General features: G+C 37.1%; 1 protein-coding gene across 4 annotated transcripts in view; it reads left to right on the forward strand.

Moving 5' to 3' along the window:
• Positions 1-18,304, forward strand: part of PPFIA2 (PTPRF interacting protein alpha 2) — a 467,879-nt gene that overhangs the window by 263,368 nt on the left and 186,207 nt on the right. The gene's annotated exons all lie outside the window — the stretch shown is intronic.

Here is an 18,304-nt window from a genome sequence, read left to right on the forward strand (position 1 = left end):
TCCCACTCCCCCTGCTTGTGTTCCCTCTCTTGCTATGTCATGTCAAATAAATAAATAAAATCTTTAAAAATAAATAAATAAAAAAAAATACTTTATGGCTAAAAAATGCTGTCATCTGAGCTTTCAGGGGATCATAATAACTGATCAGAGATCACCATAACAAATATACTAATAATTAAAAAGTTTGAAATATTGGGAGAATTACAAATGTGACACAGAGACACAAAGTGAGCAAATGCTGTGGAAAAATGGTGCTGACAGACTTGCTGCACTCAAGGTTACTGCAAGCCTTCAGTTTGTAAAAGACGCAGTTATCTGCTAAGGGCAATAAAGGGAAGCACAATAAAATGTGGTATGCATTATAGTTAACCCACTTAAAGTGCAATTCATTGGCTTTTTATTAGATTCACAAAGTTAAGCATCGATCACCACAATCAATTTTAGAACATTTCCATTACCTGCAAAAGAAACCGCACATCTCTTAACTATCACCTCCTCCAATCTCCTCACTTCCCCTACCTCTAGCAACTACTAATTTATTTTGTTTCTATATATTTGCCTATTTTGGACATTTCCTAGTAATCAAATTATACAATAAACATGGTCCCTTGGGGATGACTTCTTTCACTTAGCATAATATTTTCGAGGTTTATCCATGTGATAGCATGTATCAGGATTTTGTTTATTTCTGCATAATATTCCATTTTACATGTATTTTACATTTTTTTCATCCATTCTTCAATTGTTGGATGTTTGGGTGTTTCTACTTTTTAGCTATAATGAATAATGCCGCTATGATCATCCATGTATAAGTTTCCATGTGGACATATGTTTTGCACTTTCTTAAGTATATTCCTAGTAGTGAAATTGCTGAATCATAGGATAACTATGTTTTACCATTTGAGACACTGCCATACTGTTTCTTCAAAGCAGCTGTACCATTTTACATTTCTTTTTTTTTTTTTTTTAAGATTTTATTTATTTATTTGACAGAGACACAGCGAGAGAGGGAGCACAGGCAGAGGGAGTGGGAGAGGGAGAAGCAGGCCTCCTGCTGAGCAGGGAGCCCGATGTCAGACTCGATCCCAGGACCCTGGAACCATGACCTGAGCCGAAGGCAGTCGCCCAACGACTGAGCCACCCAGGCGCCCCCATTTTACATTTCGACTAGCAGTGTATGAGGCTTCTCCACATTCTTGCCAACCCTTGTTATTATTTATATTTTTGATTATAGCCATCCTAGTGGGTGTGAAGTGGTATCCCATGGTGGTTTTAATTTGTATTTAATTTGTATGATGTCAGATATCTTTTCATTTGCTCACTGGCCATTTGTATATCTTTGGAGAACTGTCTCTTCAGACTTTTTGCTCATTCTTTAATTGGGTTATTTGTCTTTTTATTATTGAGTTGTAACAGTTATCTATATATTCTAGAAACAAGTTCTTATTATAACATATATGATTTGCAAAAATTCTCTCATTCTGTGGGTTGTCTTTTCACTTTCTAGATGATTTCATTTGAAGTGCAAGAATTATTAGTTTTTATGGTGTCAAAATTTTGATGGTGTCAGCTTGGGCTGCCACAGGCTGGATGGCTCACCCTAATGTATGTTCTCACAGTTCTGGAGACTGGAAATCTGAGTCCAGCGTGTCAGCGTAGGCAAGCTCTATTCCTGACTTGCACACAGCTGTTTTCTGACTGTGTCCTCACATCATAGAGAGAGAGCTCTTGTGTCTCTTCCTCTTCTAAAAAGGGCAGAAATCCCATCCTGAGAGCCTCACCCCCATGACCTCATCTGAATTTAATGATCTCCCAAAGACCCCATTTCCAAATACCATCACATTGGGGATCTGGGCTTAAACATACGAATTTTGGGGAATACAATTCAGGCCATAGAAGATGGTGTCCATTTTATCTATTTTTCTTGTGTTGCTTGAGCTTTTAGTGTCATATCTAAGAAACCACTGCATAATCCAAGATTATGGTTTACCCCTATGGTTTTTTTTCTAAGAGTGTTACCGTTTTAGTGTACTTAAGTGTTTTGTTTGTTTGCTTGCTTTGACTTTCGGAAGTTGTTCGTGCTGTTTCCTTGATCTGGAAAATATTTTACTCAACATACCCCTTGCCTGCCTAATTCTTAGTCATTTCTCACATGTCGTCTTAGATGCTCCCTCCATACACATACTTCCTGCAGGGTTAGTTGAATGCTGAGCACTGAGAATATAGCCCCATCACAGCACCGATCACAGTGTTTTGTGATTGCTCCAGCTACCTTTATTTACCATGTCTGCTTCACCATTGTACACATTATGATGTCTGAAAGAAGTACAGGAGCTCCTACATATGAGGCATTCAATAAAATTTTATGAAGCCAATAAAGAAATGATCAAAATGTCAACTTTTAATTTATGGTGAGAAATAGAATTGTCAAGCAGACCTGGTATCCAAACTGAGCTGACAAGGGCAGGTCTCTTCTCTGCAGTAAACGACACAGAAAATTCAATTATTCTAAGAATATTTCTTGGTATCCATGGGCTCAGAACGTGTTACATTATTTGAATATTTAATGGCACCATGTTATGATGGTGTGTCCTGACAGTTCCAGAACACACATATACTTGTCCCTACCCCTATTCTCACATGACTGTGATCCTTGAGACTTCCTTTCAGAGAGAGAGTGCTTGGAAGACCCCCGCCAGCTTTTTCTTTCCTGTTGTTTTTCTCTGTTATTTGGTGCCATTCCTTCCACTTTCTCACTGACAAATTCTGCTTTATTTTTATATTAATACAACATAATAGAACACAGGGTGTTACTCTCTGAGCTGCGTTCCTCTTCTAAATGCTGCACACAGTAGAATTTTCCATGGCAGGACAATATGTTTTAATATCCTTTATAACTTCTAGGGCACCCACCAGAGAATTTTAACTCTGTGAATAGCAAACAATGTCATAGCCCAAATATTTTTGGCTATATAATTATAACTCTGTTGATTAGAGACATGATTTAGTTTTGTTTTGTTTAGAGTTAGAGCTTTGTTGGGCTATGTAGGGAGATTTAAATATTCAGCCTGAATGCTATTTTGTGTGCCTGGGAGTGTTCGCCACAGCAGGTGTTACCTAACCAGATGCTAAAGCCTTTTAAATTAATACGCAGCATCTTGTCAAACATGCCTCCTGCTTTACACCGTCATAGCTGTTGAAAATTGGCTTTTCCTGCCAACAGAGTTGTCGGTTGGAAATGACTCAGCCTTGACATGCTTTAGCTACAATGCTTCCTGGGCCAGGTGATTTTACTAACATGCTTAGAATGTTGAGTTTTAAATTAAAAATAAATTTATAAATAAATTTTAAAATAAATTTATAAATAAATTTCCAAATTATGTTCAAGCATCAAATGAGCAAAAAGTATCTTTTGGACATTGGTAGGAATAAAGGATTCGTTCCCTCTCTTTCCGTAAGAATGAGTCAAGCTCCAGGACAAGCTCATTAATTGGGTTAGAGAACTAAAAGGCTTGGTTCTTGTGTGAGGGTTTCTTTCTGGTGTTCTTCCTCTCTCTTTTTTCATATATTTGATACAGTAAGACCAGGCCTAAGGGCTTTTCCTATTTGGGGAAAAGTACAGGGAGGAGCTGGAGCAGGTTAAACGGCTTCAGTTTCGTTTCTAGACCATTGAGTTTGTCTGTCTTTGTCATTTCAGTAATAATATGCAAAGGGACAGCAGGATTTGGGAGTTAGAGAAGCTACTCAAAGTTAGGATTTGGAAAGCTACTCAAATTTAGAGCCAGCACCCAAGAGGGAGGGATCTTAACTCAACATAGTCCATCCTACTCACCTGAGTCAGGAAATCTATAAAAGGCTTCAAGCTGTAACCCTGGGCTCTGGCCAGACTTGTAGGCAACTGGGCTGCCCTCAATCAGCATCTCAGAGCAACAAACACAAGGGTTCACTGAAAACTCCTCCGATGTGTTTTATCCTGTAATTTCACTTTGGACTCCAGACAACATCTCCAGTGTTGTGTAAGCCCCAGGGAAGTGACAATAGATTCAGTCACAGAGGTGTGGAGGGAATTACAGCAGATGATGTCACATGCATTGTACAGGGCTCCTAAGAACAGTTTTGTGACGACCAGAAAATGTCTTCATCACTGCTGTCTTTATAGACATTACTATGATGCTTAAGAGAACAGAGTGTGTTACTTGATGTGTTTTAGGTAATATCATCCAAATTAATGGAAGAGTAAGAATATACTCTGTGTAAAGGAGCAAAGGGGTACAACAAGCCATTTTCTCTTATAAAAATGTGCTGGGTGTTTTAACTCTGTCACATTAATGTCAATCATTTTTATCATGCTGCTCCACTAATGATACAGTGGGATCTCCACTTCTTAAGAGCAGTCCTGCTGTCCCTGATTTATTATTAGGATCTTCTCAAAGAAGTGTGCATGTGTGCCTGTGTGCGCGCGCATGCGCGAGCATGGGGGTGGAGTGGGGATCTCAATGGAATTTGTTTAACTGATTTATTTAAATTGGTTATGTGACTCTCAAGTTGCATTTCAGTTGCCATGAATGGGGGGGAAAAAACTGCATGATTTCCTAAGCACCTAATGAAATATACTATCCTAATATAGAAAACTGGGTCTTAGAAGAAAACAAAATTATATGTAGAATAACTACAGATAGCTCAAAAATTTCAGAGTGTCTATAATCTATGGGACATCTGTTGTAACCAGGATCTATGCTAGTCACATTTGTACAAATGATCTCATTCTTTTTATTATTATTATTATTATTTTACTTAAGATTTTATTTTTGTAGAGCAGTTTTGGATTCACAGCAAAATTGAGAGGGAGGTACATAGATTTGCGTAGACTCCCCCATTATCAACATGCAGAGACTCCCCCATTGTCAACATCCCTTATCAGATGGTACATTTTCTACAATTGATGAATCTACATTGACACATCAGTATCATCCAAGTCCATAGCTTATATTACAGTTCACTCTTGGTGTTGTACATTCTATAGATTTCAAAAAATGTATAATAACATGTATCTAATATTATAGTATAATACTGGGTATTTTTATACACCCAAAATTCTCTATATGCTATTCATCCCAGCTCTCTCTGACTCAAACCCTGGCAACTGCTGTTTTTTTGTTTTGTTTTGTTTTGTTTTTTACTGTCTCCATAGTTTTAACTTTACCAGAATATCGTATAATTGGAATCATGCACTATGTAGCCTATTCAGAATGGCTTCTTTCACTTAGTAATGTGTATTTCAGGTTCCTCTATGTCATTTCATGGCTTGATAGCTCATTCTTTTTAGCACTAAGTAATATTCCATTGTCTGGATGTACCACAATTTATATATCCATTCACCTCTTGAAGGACACCTTGGTTGCTTCCAAGTTTTGGCAATTGTGAATGAAGCCGGTATAAATATCCATATGCGGGGATTTTTGTAGACATAATTTTTCAGTTCCTTTGGGTAAATATGAAGGAGCACATTTGCTGGATCATATGGACTAATGATCTCATTTTTACACCAATCAAATAAGAAGGCACTGCTACCTAGATAGACAATTGTGGCTTTAAAAGTTCACTGCTATTGGCCTAGATATGAACCTAGGTCTGTTTCACTCTGAAACTGGTACTGTTTGGACTAAGTCATATATAACTTCTATGAGTAGGCAGAGTATAAGGCCAGTTTACCCATTAGACACAGTGAAAGCACTGCTTTGGGCTCACAGTATCCTTAGGGGCCCATGCAAATGTTCTAATTACTTTAAAAATTAAAAGAAAAAAGTGTATATTATCCAGTCTGGATTATATTAATCTTTATATCAACACAATCATAAAATATAATTTTTAATACTTTTTATGAACGAAGGGGCCCACAAAGGCAAAAGTACCTAAGGCCCACAGAAGTCATAATGTAGACAGAGTAGTCAATTTTGGGGTACTGAAAAATATACTTCCCTTGAAATAGGTCCCCAACCAATCTATGATAGCACTGCCTGTCCTCCAGTATTCAACAACAAAGCTGAATCATTTCTAACACCTGCTTTTAAAGAGCATCTGTTACCTGGGGCAGTGCTATACACAGATGGACAAATTAAAGACTAGAAAGCAGAGCAGAGCAAAGATATAAGATAGGAACATTTCAGTGGGAATGTAATAGATGAGGCATGGCAGGAACATGGCTTCATGGTTAGACAGCCTGAGCCTGCCTGACAGCAACACTTATCTTTGATTTCAACAAACACCCACTTTTTGGATGATGCAGTTTCCTTGATTGGAAGATTTTTGAAAACAAAAGTTACCCAGTACCTATGTTTCTATCTACATAAAATGGTTCTTGTAGCATGTTTGATTTTAAACAGACTCACATCTCTCAGGTCACTGTAATACATTAACATAATTTTCTATTATGCAGTTTTAAGGAAAAGGCAACATAGTTCTCTTGTTGGAATATAGATACATAAAAAATCAAGGGGGCACAAAATGTTATTTGCATAGAGTTTAAATCTCATTTTCCTTTTAAATTGGGCATCCTTACTCAACAATTTCTGTGCAAACTCTGAGAGTCCAGTTGTGCCTGTCAAATTGTATTAGCTATGCAGGCGATTCTCCCTCCAAGCTATCTAGCCCAGGGCTGACCATGAGACATGGCTGTTTCACACAGTAATTTTGGATGACAGCTTTTCCTGAGCTCATTCAAGTCTAGGAGGCAATTATGAGACCAGAGGTCATTAACACTGCATTTGATTATATAACATGATATGGCAATAATAATAATAATAAAAATGAATGTATATATACATACTCACAGAGAGAGAGAGATGGGGTATTAATTTCTATAAAACACATGCTTTTTTATTTCCAAACTGAATTTCTACACTCTTGTTAATTTATAACTGATATTCTGAGATTTGTGTGTGTGTGTATATATACATATAAAATTTAAGGACTATATTAAGACTTTTTGTTTTTTGTCTTCATCTCTTTAATATAATATTTCTGTTATTAATTTGTTCTAGAAAATATGTCCTATGATGTAGGAAAGGAGATATGTATCATTATACATGTAAATTTATGTGCAGTTATATCCAAAGAAATGTTGATTTAAAATCCAAAGTTTTCCACTCAGGATTACAAATAGAAATGCTAGAAGAATTTTCAATTTTCAAAAGAGGAGACACCAAAATGCGGTAAATTGGGGGTACAGCCTAAGGAAGTCATTATAAAAACATTTTGAAGTCGTTAATTTTGTCTAATTTAAATGCTGGATGGTCAAATCAGCATGCTTCCATGCCATATGCTTTCCTCAGAGCTATTTTTGATTTGCACAAATGTTAGATGGTTGGAGAATAAACTTAAAAGATGCTTTTTTTGTGGTTGGTGAGGTTGTTGGTGGTGCTTAGTGAAGCTGAATTCCAGCTCATCCTTTATTTTTTCTCTTCTCTCTAAGACTGGTTTGCACTTATGATTTTTCAGCCAGTATATACTCAGATATACTGCAGAAATAAGGCCATCACCATAATTAATAAAGTGGCCCGCAAGATTAGAGAATGCAGGTTTAATTGGAAGGTAAAGAGTGTTAAAATTGTAATTATGATGAATGGATTGTCAGAGATTACTCTGGAGACTGCTGCCTGGTGTCAGTGACTTGAAATTAAAAGGTTGAATTTCCCTCTTGTCATGCAGCTTCTCCTGACCTGCTTTTCTGAGGTGAGGATTCACCTATTAAATCAAGGCCTTTCAAACATTTAGTTAATGAGAAAATATGTCTTTTTTCTTTTTCCAAATAAACCCCCTCAAGTCAGCACACCATCCTGAAATGAGTCAGGGCAGTTTACGGTCTATTTCAGTCCTATGTTTAATATTAAACATCAGAAAATGCATCTCAAGATGAGCATGTATAAAAGTAGAATGTTCTGCATCTGTCTGAAGATGGACAGCCTAGTAGGCTGTGGTGATTTACCAGGTAAAAAGAGGCATGAGGTGAAGGGAAGAGAAATGATAGCCAGAGGAAACTCTGAATCTGAACACAATCCTCCTGTCCAAGTCACTCCTATAGATCGTAATTAGGTGCAGAAACTGAGGGAATTTGTATCTTGCCCTTGTAGCTTTCACTTTTAACACATGCAGGAACCAAAACAAGAGAAGCTTCTTGAATGAAACCAATTGAGAACAACTCACTGACCCAAGGGCTATTATTTGAAATAGTAGCAACTCAGACACTTGAATTACTTAAGTTCATCCTTAGCTCTGATGCCAGCAAGCCCAGGCAAAGCCACTTTTAAGACACAAAGGCAGGTTACCTCTGCTCTGGGGATCTGACAGACCTGGGGGAGATGGGGACCAGTATGGGCTTTGCTAGAGTTAGTTAATCTCTTTTTTTTTAGATTTATGTATTTATTTTAGAGAGAGAGAGCATGCACGCTTGCACACACAAGTGGAGAGAGGGGCAGAGGGAGAAGATCTTTTTTTTATTATTATAATTATGTTATGTTAATCACCATACATTACATCATTAGATTTTGATGTAGTGTTCCATGATTCGTTGTTTGCATGTAACACCCAGTGCTCCATTCAATATGTGCCCTTCTTAATACCCATCACCAGGTTAACCTATTGCCCCACCCCCCTCCCCTCTAGAACCTTCAGTTTGTTTCTCAGAGTCCATAGTCTGTCATGGTTCGTCTCCCCCTCCAATTTCCCCCCCTTCATTTTTCCCTTGAGATACCACCTCACACCAGTCAGAATGGCTAAAATTAACAAGTCAGGAAATGACAGATGTTGGTGGGGATGCGGAGAAAGGGGAACCCTCCTACACTGTTGGTGGGAATGCAACCTGGTGCAGCCCCTCTGGAAAACAGTATGGAGGTTCCTCAGAAAGTTGAAAATAGAGCAGCCATATGACCCAGCAATTGCAGTACTGGGTATTTACCCCAAAGATACAAATGTAGGGATCTGAAGGGGTATGTGCACCCCAATGTTTATAGCAGCAATGTCCACAATAGCCAAACTATGGAAAGAGCCAAGATGTCCATCAACAGATGAATGGATAAAGAAGATGTGGTGTATATATATACAATGGAATATTATGCAGCCATCAAAAGGAATGAAATCTTGCCATTTGCAACAACGTGGATGGAACTGGAGGGTATGATGCTGAGCGAAATAAGTCAATCAGAGAAAGACATGTATCATATGATCTCACTGATATGAGGAATTCTTAATCTCAGGAAACAAACTGAGGGTTGCTGGAGTGGTGGCGTGTGGGAGGGATGGGGTGGCTGGGTGATAGACATTGGGGAGGGTATGTGCTATGGTGAGTGCTGTGAATTGTGTAAGACTGTTGAATCACAGATTTGTACCTCTGAAACAAATAATACATTATATGTTAAAAAAAAAAAAAAGAAGATAGCAGGAAGGGAAAAATGAAGGGGGGGAATCAGAAGGGGAGACCAACCATGAGAGACTATGGACTCTGAGAAACAAACTGAGGGTTCTAGAGGGGAGGGGGTGCGGGGATGTGTTAGCCTGGTGATGGGTATTAAAGAGGGCATGTACTGAATGAGCACTGGGTGTTATACGCAAACAATGAATCATGAAACACTACATCAAAAACTAATGATGTAATGTATGGTGATCTTAAGCAGACTCCCCACTGAGTCCAGAGCCCTGCACAGGACTCCAACCCAGGACCCATGAGATCATGACCTGAGGCAAAACCAAGAGTCAAACACAACAGAGGAAGCCACCCAGGTGCCCATAGAGTTAATCTCTTTTAATCAAGTTTTTTTTATAAGACTTGTAAATTAGAATTAGGGGTGCACAGAAATTAGATGACTTGTGTTTGGTGTAAGAAATGATACTTTCAATTTTTTTAAGATACTAACAAAAAAATTTCTCTCTATATAGAATATTTTCTATATATTTTCTATATATATAAAATAGAAAAAATATGTTTTCTGCTTGGCTATATTTATTTATTTATTTAAATTACAGTGTAGTTAATATACAGTGCAGTATTAGTTTCAAGTGTACAATATAGTGATTCAACAGCTGCATATATTACTCAGTGCTCATCAAGATAAGTGTACTCTTAATCCCCTTCATCTGTTTCGCCTATCTCCTCCCCAACCCCCCTTCTGGTACCCCTCAGTTTGTTCTCTATAGTTAAGAGTCTGTTTCTTGGTTGGTTTCTCTTTTTTTTTTTTCCCTTTGTTCACTGTTTTGTTTCTTAAATTCCACATATGAGTGAAATCATATGGTATTTGGCTTTCTGTAATTGGCCTATTTTGCTTAGCATTATATCTAGCTCCATCCATATTGTTGCAAATGGCAAGATTTCATTCTTTTTTATGGCTGAATAAAGTTCCATTGTATACTCAGACCACACCTTCTTTATCCATTCATCTATTGATGAACACTTGGGCTGCTTCCATAGTTTGGCTATTGTAAATAATGCTGCAATAACCATGGGTGTGCATATGTCCCTTCAAATTAGTGCTTTTGTATTCTTAGTGTGAATACCTGGTAGTGTGATACAGGATCCTAGGGTAGTTCTATTTTTAAGTTTTTGAGGAACCTCTATACTGTCTTCCACAGTGGCCATATCAGTTTGCATTCACACCAACAGTGCACAAAAGGGTTCCTTTTTTCTCCACATCCTTACCAACAGTTGTTTCTTGAATTTTTTAAATTTAGCCATTCTGACAAGTGTGAGGTGATATCTCATTGTGGGTTTGATTTGTATTTCCCTGATGCTGAGTGATATTGAGCACTTTTTCATGTGTCTGCTGGCCATCTTTATGTCTTCTTTGGAGAAATGTCTATTCATGTCTTCTACCCATTTTTAAATTGGAATATTTGTTTATTGGGTGTTGAGTTGTATAAGTTCTTTATGTATTTTGGACATTCACCCTTTATTGGATATGTCATTTACAAATATCTTCTCCCATTTGGTAGGTTGTCTTTTAGTTTTGTTGGTTGTTTCTTTAGCAGTGCAGAAGTTTTTTTAATTTGATGTAGTCCCAATAGTTTATTTTTGCTTTATATTTTAAAGGAACTAATCTACATGGTGAATTGATTTAGTTTTGATGGTGATACAGCTAGAAACGATTCACTCTTGGGACGCCTGATTGGCTCAGTCGGTTAAGGAGCTGCCTTCAGCCCGGGTTATGATCCCAGGGTCCTGGGATCAAGTCCCACATCGGGCTCCTTGCTCAGCAGGGAGCCTGCTTGTCCCTCTCTCTCCCTCTGCTTGTGCTCTCTCTGTCAAATAAATAAAATCTTTAGAAAAAAAAAAAGAAATGATTCACTCTTGAATAAAAGTTGCTTGAATGGTGAATGCCTGAATGTGTATGAACATATTGAGAACAAAAACTTTAACTTGCTTCCTTTATTGTCATCTCCCTAGCACTTAGAATAATGTCAATACACAGGGAGTGCCCATAGGAATGTGTGTGTGTGTGTGTGTGTGTTAGGTACATGAGTACATGTTAAGAAAGAACAGTATATTCTCTTTGGCCTGAGGGTACTTACATGGCTCTTTGTGTCTTGACCACTCTTTAAAATTCCAAGAAAAAAATAGAGTAGGGAAAGTCATTTTGGTCCTGGGAAAAAGTAGGAATTTTGGCAGACTGTTGTTAGGAAACAAAATGATTGGTCTGAAAAGTTGCTGAATATGGCTTGTGGTTGGTAACTGATCTACTACTCCTGTGTCAGTGACTCAAAGCAAACTCACCTCTTCCTGTAGACTCCTTTGAATTCAGAAATGGTGGAGTATGAATGAAGTTTTCTTTATCTTTGCTGTCTTCAGCTTCTGAAAATACTCTATATTACACATTGTGTTCTCTTTCTTACCTTTTTCACTCAAAATTATACTTTTGAAATCTTTCCATGTTGCTGTGAAAAGATCTAGCCTATTCATTCTGCCCTTTGCACAATATTCCATCATGCTCATTTACTATATTTAATTCACCCATTTTCTATAGATGGAAACGCCGGTTGTTCCCAATTCTTGGCCACAAACCCAACTTTCCTCAGAATCTCTAATATTCCAATTTCTATGGTATAATCCCAAGAGCATAATATATAACATACATCATTTCCCAAATTCGTTCCCGAAAATCCCAAATATGGATTTTTTTTCTGAGACTCTTATAGAAATACAGTTCTGTAGACTATAGCTTGGGAAACAATAGACTAGAGAAATAACATAAAATAGTATTTTTTTTCCTCTGAGAATGAACAAGACAATATAATATAGCCAAGGAACAAATGATAAATCTGAATGCATGAATTATTGGGAATAATAGTATCACTTTATATACATGCAACAAAATATAGCAGACGATAATGCCATTGCTATGTATAATATAGCATAGTATAGTATTTCAAATGTAGACAAAAACAATTTCTACAAAGTAAAAAGGATATCAGACATATTCTAGGTGGAACAAATTCTAAAGATCTCACTCAGAAAAAGAAATAACTACCAAATTATACCTTTTAAATATTGTTTTAGTATTAAAGTAAAAAAGTTTAGGGAAAGTGAACCATTCATTTATTGTTACAACAAAGATTCATTGTCTATAATTTGTCAGGAACTATGCTAAATCCTGAGGATATAAAAATAAACAAGATAATAACCTTGCGTTAAAGGATCTTACTGTTACTTGAAGGAGATGAACACATAATTCAATTATTTTAAAAACAATTCAGTAAATGCATTAATAGATTTTGGACAAGGTACTGTAGAACATTAACAAGGCAAACTGGTAACATAAAAATAAATTAGGGTTGGGCGCCTGGGTGGCTCAGTTGGTTAAGCGACTGCCTTCAGCTCAGGTCATGATCCTGGAGTCCCGGGATCGAGTCCCGCATTGGGCTCCCTGCTCGGCAGGGAGTCTGCTTCTCCCTCTGACCCTCCTCCCTCTCATGCTCTCTGTCTCTCATTCTCTCTGTCTCAAATAAATAAATAAATAAATCTTTAAAAAATAAAAATAAAAATAAATTAAATAAATAAATAAATAAATTAGGGAGCTCCTGAGTGGCTCAGTCAGTTAAACATCTGATTCTTGATCTCAGCTCAGGTCATGGTCTCTCGGGCTCTTGCCATCAAATCTGCGTCAGGCTCAGGCTCTGCTCAGGGTTTACTTAATATTCTCTCTTTCCTTCTCCCTCTGCCCCTCCCCCTGCTCACTCTCTCTCTCTATCTCTCTCTAAATAAATAAATAAACCCTTTAAAGATAAATAAATAAATAAATAAGTTAGGCAGAGAGGTTGTGGAAGAGTATTACAGATATAAGAGATAGTACGTAAAAGAAAGAAAGAAAAAAGAAGAGAGATGAGGAAATGGAAAGGTGGAAATTGAAGCAGGAAAGAAAAATCTTTGGTAGATACAGAAGACAGACCTTCTAAGAAGGAGGCTTTACAGGGTCAGAGTCACCTGTAAATCAGCAATGTCTCTAGCAGGTAGACTAACATTAAAATTAAGTGTGTGTCACTTCAGTGACGGATTTTGAGTGACGAAAATCCCTAATGTGCCTTAAATGTGATTTCTGAAAGGTCTGTGAGATCAAGTGCAGCCACTATGCTATCTCTAGATCTTCAGCACCTAGCAGTGGGTCTGAAATGTAGTAGGTGCCCAATAAGTGTTGTGTGGATGGATGGATAAGAGGGATAAATTTGTATCAATTGGTACTATTAAGAAATTTGACGATTTTTCATTTTCAGCCCAAAGGGGGTAGTGTTGCAGAAATTAAAGAGTGTTGGAATCAGGGTGGATTATATTTAGCTGTGTGACCTTGCACAAGTTACTCATCCATGATAAGCTTCAGCATCCTCATCTGAGAAATAGGGAAGGGATTAAGTAATTTATATAAAATGCTCAGGGCAGAGCAAAGTGACTCCTGCTCAAAAGGATAATTGCTATTGTTCAACGAGAAATAGAGTGAATTAATTATGAAAGTGCCATGTTTTAGACAGTGTGAACTTTAAAAGTTAAAATCTGTTTACATTTGGTGTGTTGAAAGGAGGAAGCTCTGAAAAGTTTTGTGAGCTTGAGAAAGATATAATGTTTACAATGACTGAACGAAGGACCAATTAGAAACGGAAAGCCTATGATCAGGAGGGAAAAACAACAAATGGTCATCACCTGTACCACTGACTGTCTAACTTTGGGCAAATTTCTTAACTTCTCTAGGCCTCAGTGAGACTTGTTTCTTTTTTTTTTTTTTTTAAGATTTTATTTATTTATTTGACAGAGACAGAGATAGCGAGAGCAGGAACACAAGCAGCAGGAGTAGGAGAGGGAGAAGCAGGCTTCCGCCCAGGACGGAGCCCGATGTGGGACTCGATCCCAGAACCCTGGGATCATGACCTGAGCCAAAGGCAGACGCTTAACGACTGAGCCACCCAGGCACCCGAGACTTGTTTCTAAGACTTTATATTCTCAGAGCAGTTTTAGGTTTCTAGCAAACTTGAGGGGAAGGTACAGAGATTTCCCATACACCCTCTGCCCCCACACATGCGCAGCCTCCCCTATTATCAACTCCCCCATCAAAGTGGTACATCCATTACAATTGATGAACCTGCATTGACACATCATTACCACCTGAAGTCCACAGTTTACATTACTCTTGGTAATTATTCCACTCTTGGTGTCGTACATTCTGTGGGTTTAGACAAATATATAATGACATGTATCCAACATTACGCCACACAGAGTAGTCTCACCTTGTGCTCCACCTTGTTCATCCCTCTCCCCCAGCTTAACCCCTGTCATTCACTGATCTCTACAGTTTTGCCTTTGTCACATACTTGGAGTTATACAGTATATAGCCTTTCCAGAATGGCTTCTTTCACTTAGTAGTATGTATTTAAGTTTCCTCCATGTCTTCTTCCGTCTTGATACCTCATTTCTTTTTAGCATTGAATAATATTCTACTGTCTGGTTGTACCAGAGTTTATCCATTCACCTATTGAAAGGCATCTTGGTTGCTTTTAAGTTTTGGCAATTATGCATAAAGCCATTATAAACATCCATGTGCATGTTTTTGTGTAGACATATTTTTTCAACTCCTTTGGGTAAATGCCAAGGAGTGGGTTTGCTGATTACATAAGAGTGTATAGTTTTATTTAGTGATATTCTAGTATTTTGTTACAGAGTTTTATTATGATTAATGAGATAATCAATATAAATTGCCTGGCAGAGTACCTGGCATATTGTAAGGGCTGAATCAGTGTTAATTATATTTGGTGTTATTATCATCTCATAAAAGATATATAGTAGATACAGAAGAGAGAAATGTCAGAGGAAAAGTGTAAGAACATGTGATGATTAGCTCTTAATGCAGATATCTGCAGTCTCGGATACACGGAATGTGCTTGTCTAATTCATGCTGCTCTGCATGAAAGGTATACTTTGCCTTGGGCCTTTTGGTCCCCCATACTCCCTTTGGACTAATGAAGAAGGATAATACAGGTAATTGTAAGTAATGGTTATCTAATTCTTCAGGTAAGGGGAAAAAATACAGCTAAATGCACTCCAAATCTGAATCATATAAACCTGACAAACAGCTAGGGTCAGATAAAATAGGGGAAAAGCACTACTAGACAAGTGTTCTGGAAAACTGTGTTCACAGTCTAACTCACTTTGTGTGGGTTGTGAACTTCATGAACTTGGACTTGAGGCTTAGTATTTCAGTTTCCTCAGCTGTCAAATCAGAATGAGACTCCCCCACTGGCTATTTAGAGAGCAAGATGAGATAAGGAACATCAGAGTACTGCTTGAAATTTTCTAGGAAGTTAAGAAATTTAAAATTAATCTTAATACATGGAGACACCAAATAGCTTGCTCAGATTCAGTTCCACGATAATAAATAAAAAATCCAAAGTCATCTAGCACCAATAACATCATGACCAATTTCTGTGCTTGGTTTTGAATATATGATTGCTTCTATGCACTTACAGATTTGTATTTTCTCTGTTTTCTAAGCATAAAAAGCGTATTTCTCCATTGTAGAGAGTTTTGATTATTAAAAATACATAGGAGGAAGCAAAATCAAACCAAACCAAACCAAACCAAAGCTCACCTATTATTTTACCACCTGGAAATACCTCATGTTAAAATTCAGAAACATTTCCTTCTGACATTTTATCTTTCTGTAGATAGTAAGCTAAATCTCTAGAAAGGTAGACCTAGATTTAAGTTTTTTAAAAGTAGTCTGATGTTAAATATAGATTTGATTTATATTTTGTCTAATGATCTTCGTAAGGATAAGATTACCTCTAAATGCCTATATGTTAACAATATATAATGTAGCATCATCACTTTCTTTTCTCCATCAAAATTATGCTGTTTTTATAAAGTTTGGTTTTTTATGGAAATGTTTATTGTTTTCTACTTGTTGCTTATTTCCATTCTCCACTAAAATAATATGCTCAACAACATTTTTTTTTTAAGATTTTTATTTATTTATTTATGAGAGACACAGAAAGAGAGAGAGAGAGGCAGAGGGAGAAGCAGGCTTCCCGCTGAGCAGGGAGCCCGATGCGGGACTCGATCCCAGGACCCTGGGATCATGACCTGATCCGAAGGCAGACGCTTAACCATCTGAGCCACCCAGGCACCCACTCAACAACATTTAAGCAAGCAGCAATCAGGGGAGAAAACATTTATCTGTAATGCCAGCCTAAATGTAACAATGAACTCTTTCATCTTGATTCTAAGCTCTAAGTCTACTCTGAGGTCTTTGAAGTACCCACTTGGGCTAAAGCCACTCAGAAAGAAACTGAGCAAAATAAGTGGTTTGAAGCAAACAAAAATATAAACCCTAAACCCTTCCCAGCTTTGCATAATCATCATATTCGTTTACTTTTTTTTTGTTGCTGTTTTTGGTTTTTTTTTTTATTATGTTATGTTAATCACCATACATTACATCATTAGTTTTTGATGTAGTGCTCCATGATTCATTGTTTGCGTATAACACCCAGTGCTCCATGCAGAACGTGCTCTCTTTAATACCCATCCCCAGGCTAGCCCATCCTCCCACCCCCCTCCCCTCCAGAACCCTCAGTTTGTTTCTCAGAGTCCATATCTCTCATGGTTCGTCTCCCCTTCCGATTTCCCCCCCTTCATTTTTCCCCTCCTGCTATCTCTTCTTCTTCTTCTTTTTTTTTTTTAACATATAATGTATTATTTGTTTCAGAGGTACAGGTCTGTGATTCAAGAGTCTTACACAATTCACAGCGCTCACCATAGCACATTTACTTTGGACTATATTTCCCTTTATAGAGGTTAGGTTAACCATAACTGTCTCCCTGATTTTCATCTTTATTTTTCATCTGCTGACAGTGCCTTCTCAGCCTGTTTCCCAAATATTTAAATATTTGACAAGCATCAGTTTTATTACTGGGAATCACTTTAAATGATTTAATGATAATCATAATGATAGCATGGGCCTGTTTACTGTTTTTCAAAATCATTTTAAAATAGTATTTGCTTATAAGCTAGAGTAGCCAAATAATTGAATTAAGTTTCTTGATTTTCTTTTTATGTAATCTTTACCGTGTTGAAACTCTCTGCTTCATGGTAAAAATACCCAGATCATACAATTTCTGATCCTATTTTGGGGAGGCCATTGAAGAATCCTCTAAATTGTCACTTGTCACATGGAGAAAAGATTACTCCAGAACCCTCAATATTTTTTTCTAACAACATGATCCATTTTCACTTATTGAAAATAAATACTATTGAGCACCTGCTACGTATTAGACATTGAGAGTGTAGCAAGCAGTGAAGTCAGACAAAGTCCCAGTTTACATGGAGCTTATGTTTCAGAGGGAAGGACTGAACAATGCATAAATTAATAATTTGCAGGATGATGTTCTTAACTCTTAGATATTTATTATTTTGTAAGAGGTACATTTGCTTTCTTCATCGGGTTAACATATAAATGAATTTCTTAATCTCTGAATACACATGTAGTAGGATTTTTTGTGGTTGCTTTTGGTAGTGGTTTTGTTTTGTTTTGTGTTTGGTTTTTGATGATTTAGTATACTCAGTCTGAGTAGGAATGGAAGTGTAAGATTTTTGGAGTTGTTCACAAAATTAGCCAAATTTAAATCATTCTATATTACTAATATATTATCATACTAATGTTAATTTCAATGTGCTGTATCTGATATATTTTGAAACATCTTATATTCACTCACTGAAGCAGCATATTACAATAAAATGTAAATGTTAAATATCATGGTTTAGCATTTTCTGAACATTGGAATC

This window comes from Mirounga leonina, unplaced genomic scaffold (genome assembly GCF_011800145.1).
Source record: "Mirounga leonina isolate KUSES-001 unplaced genomic scaffold, KU_Mleo_1.0 Mir_126, whole genome shotgun sequence".
In the NCBI taxonomy this organism is placed as follows: domain Eukaryota; kingdom Metazoa; phylum Chordata; class Mammalia; order Carnivora; family Phocidae; genus Mirounga; species Mirounga leonina.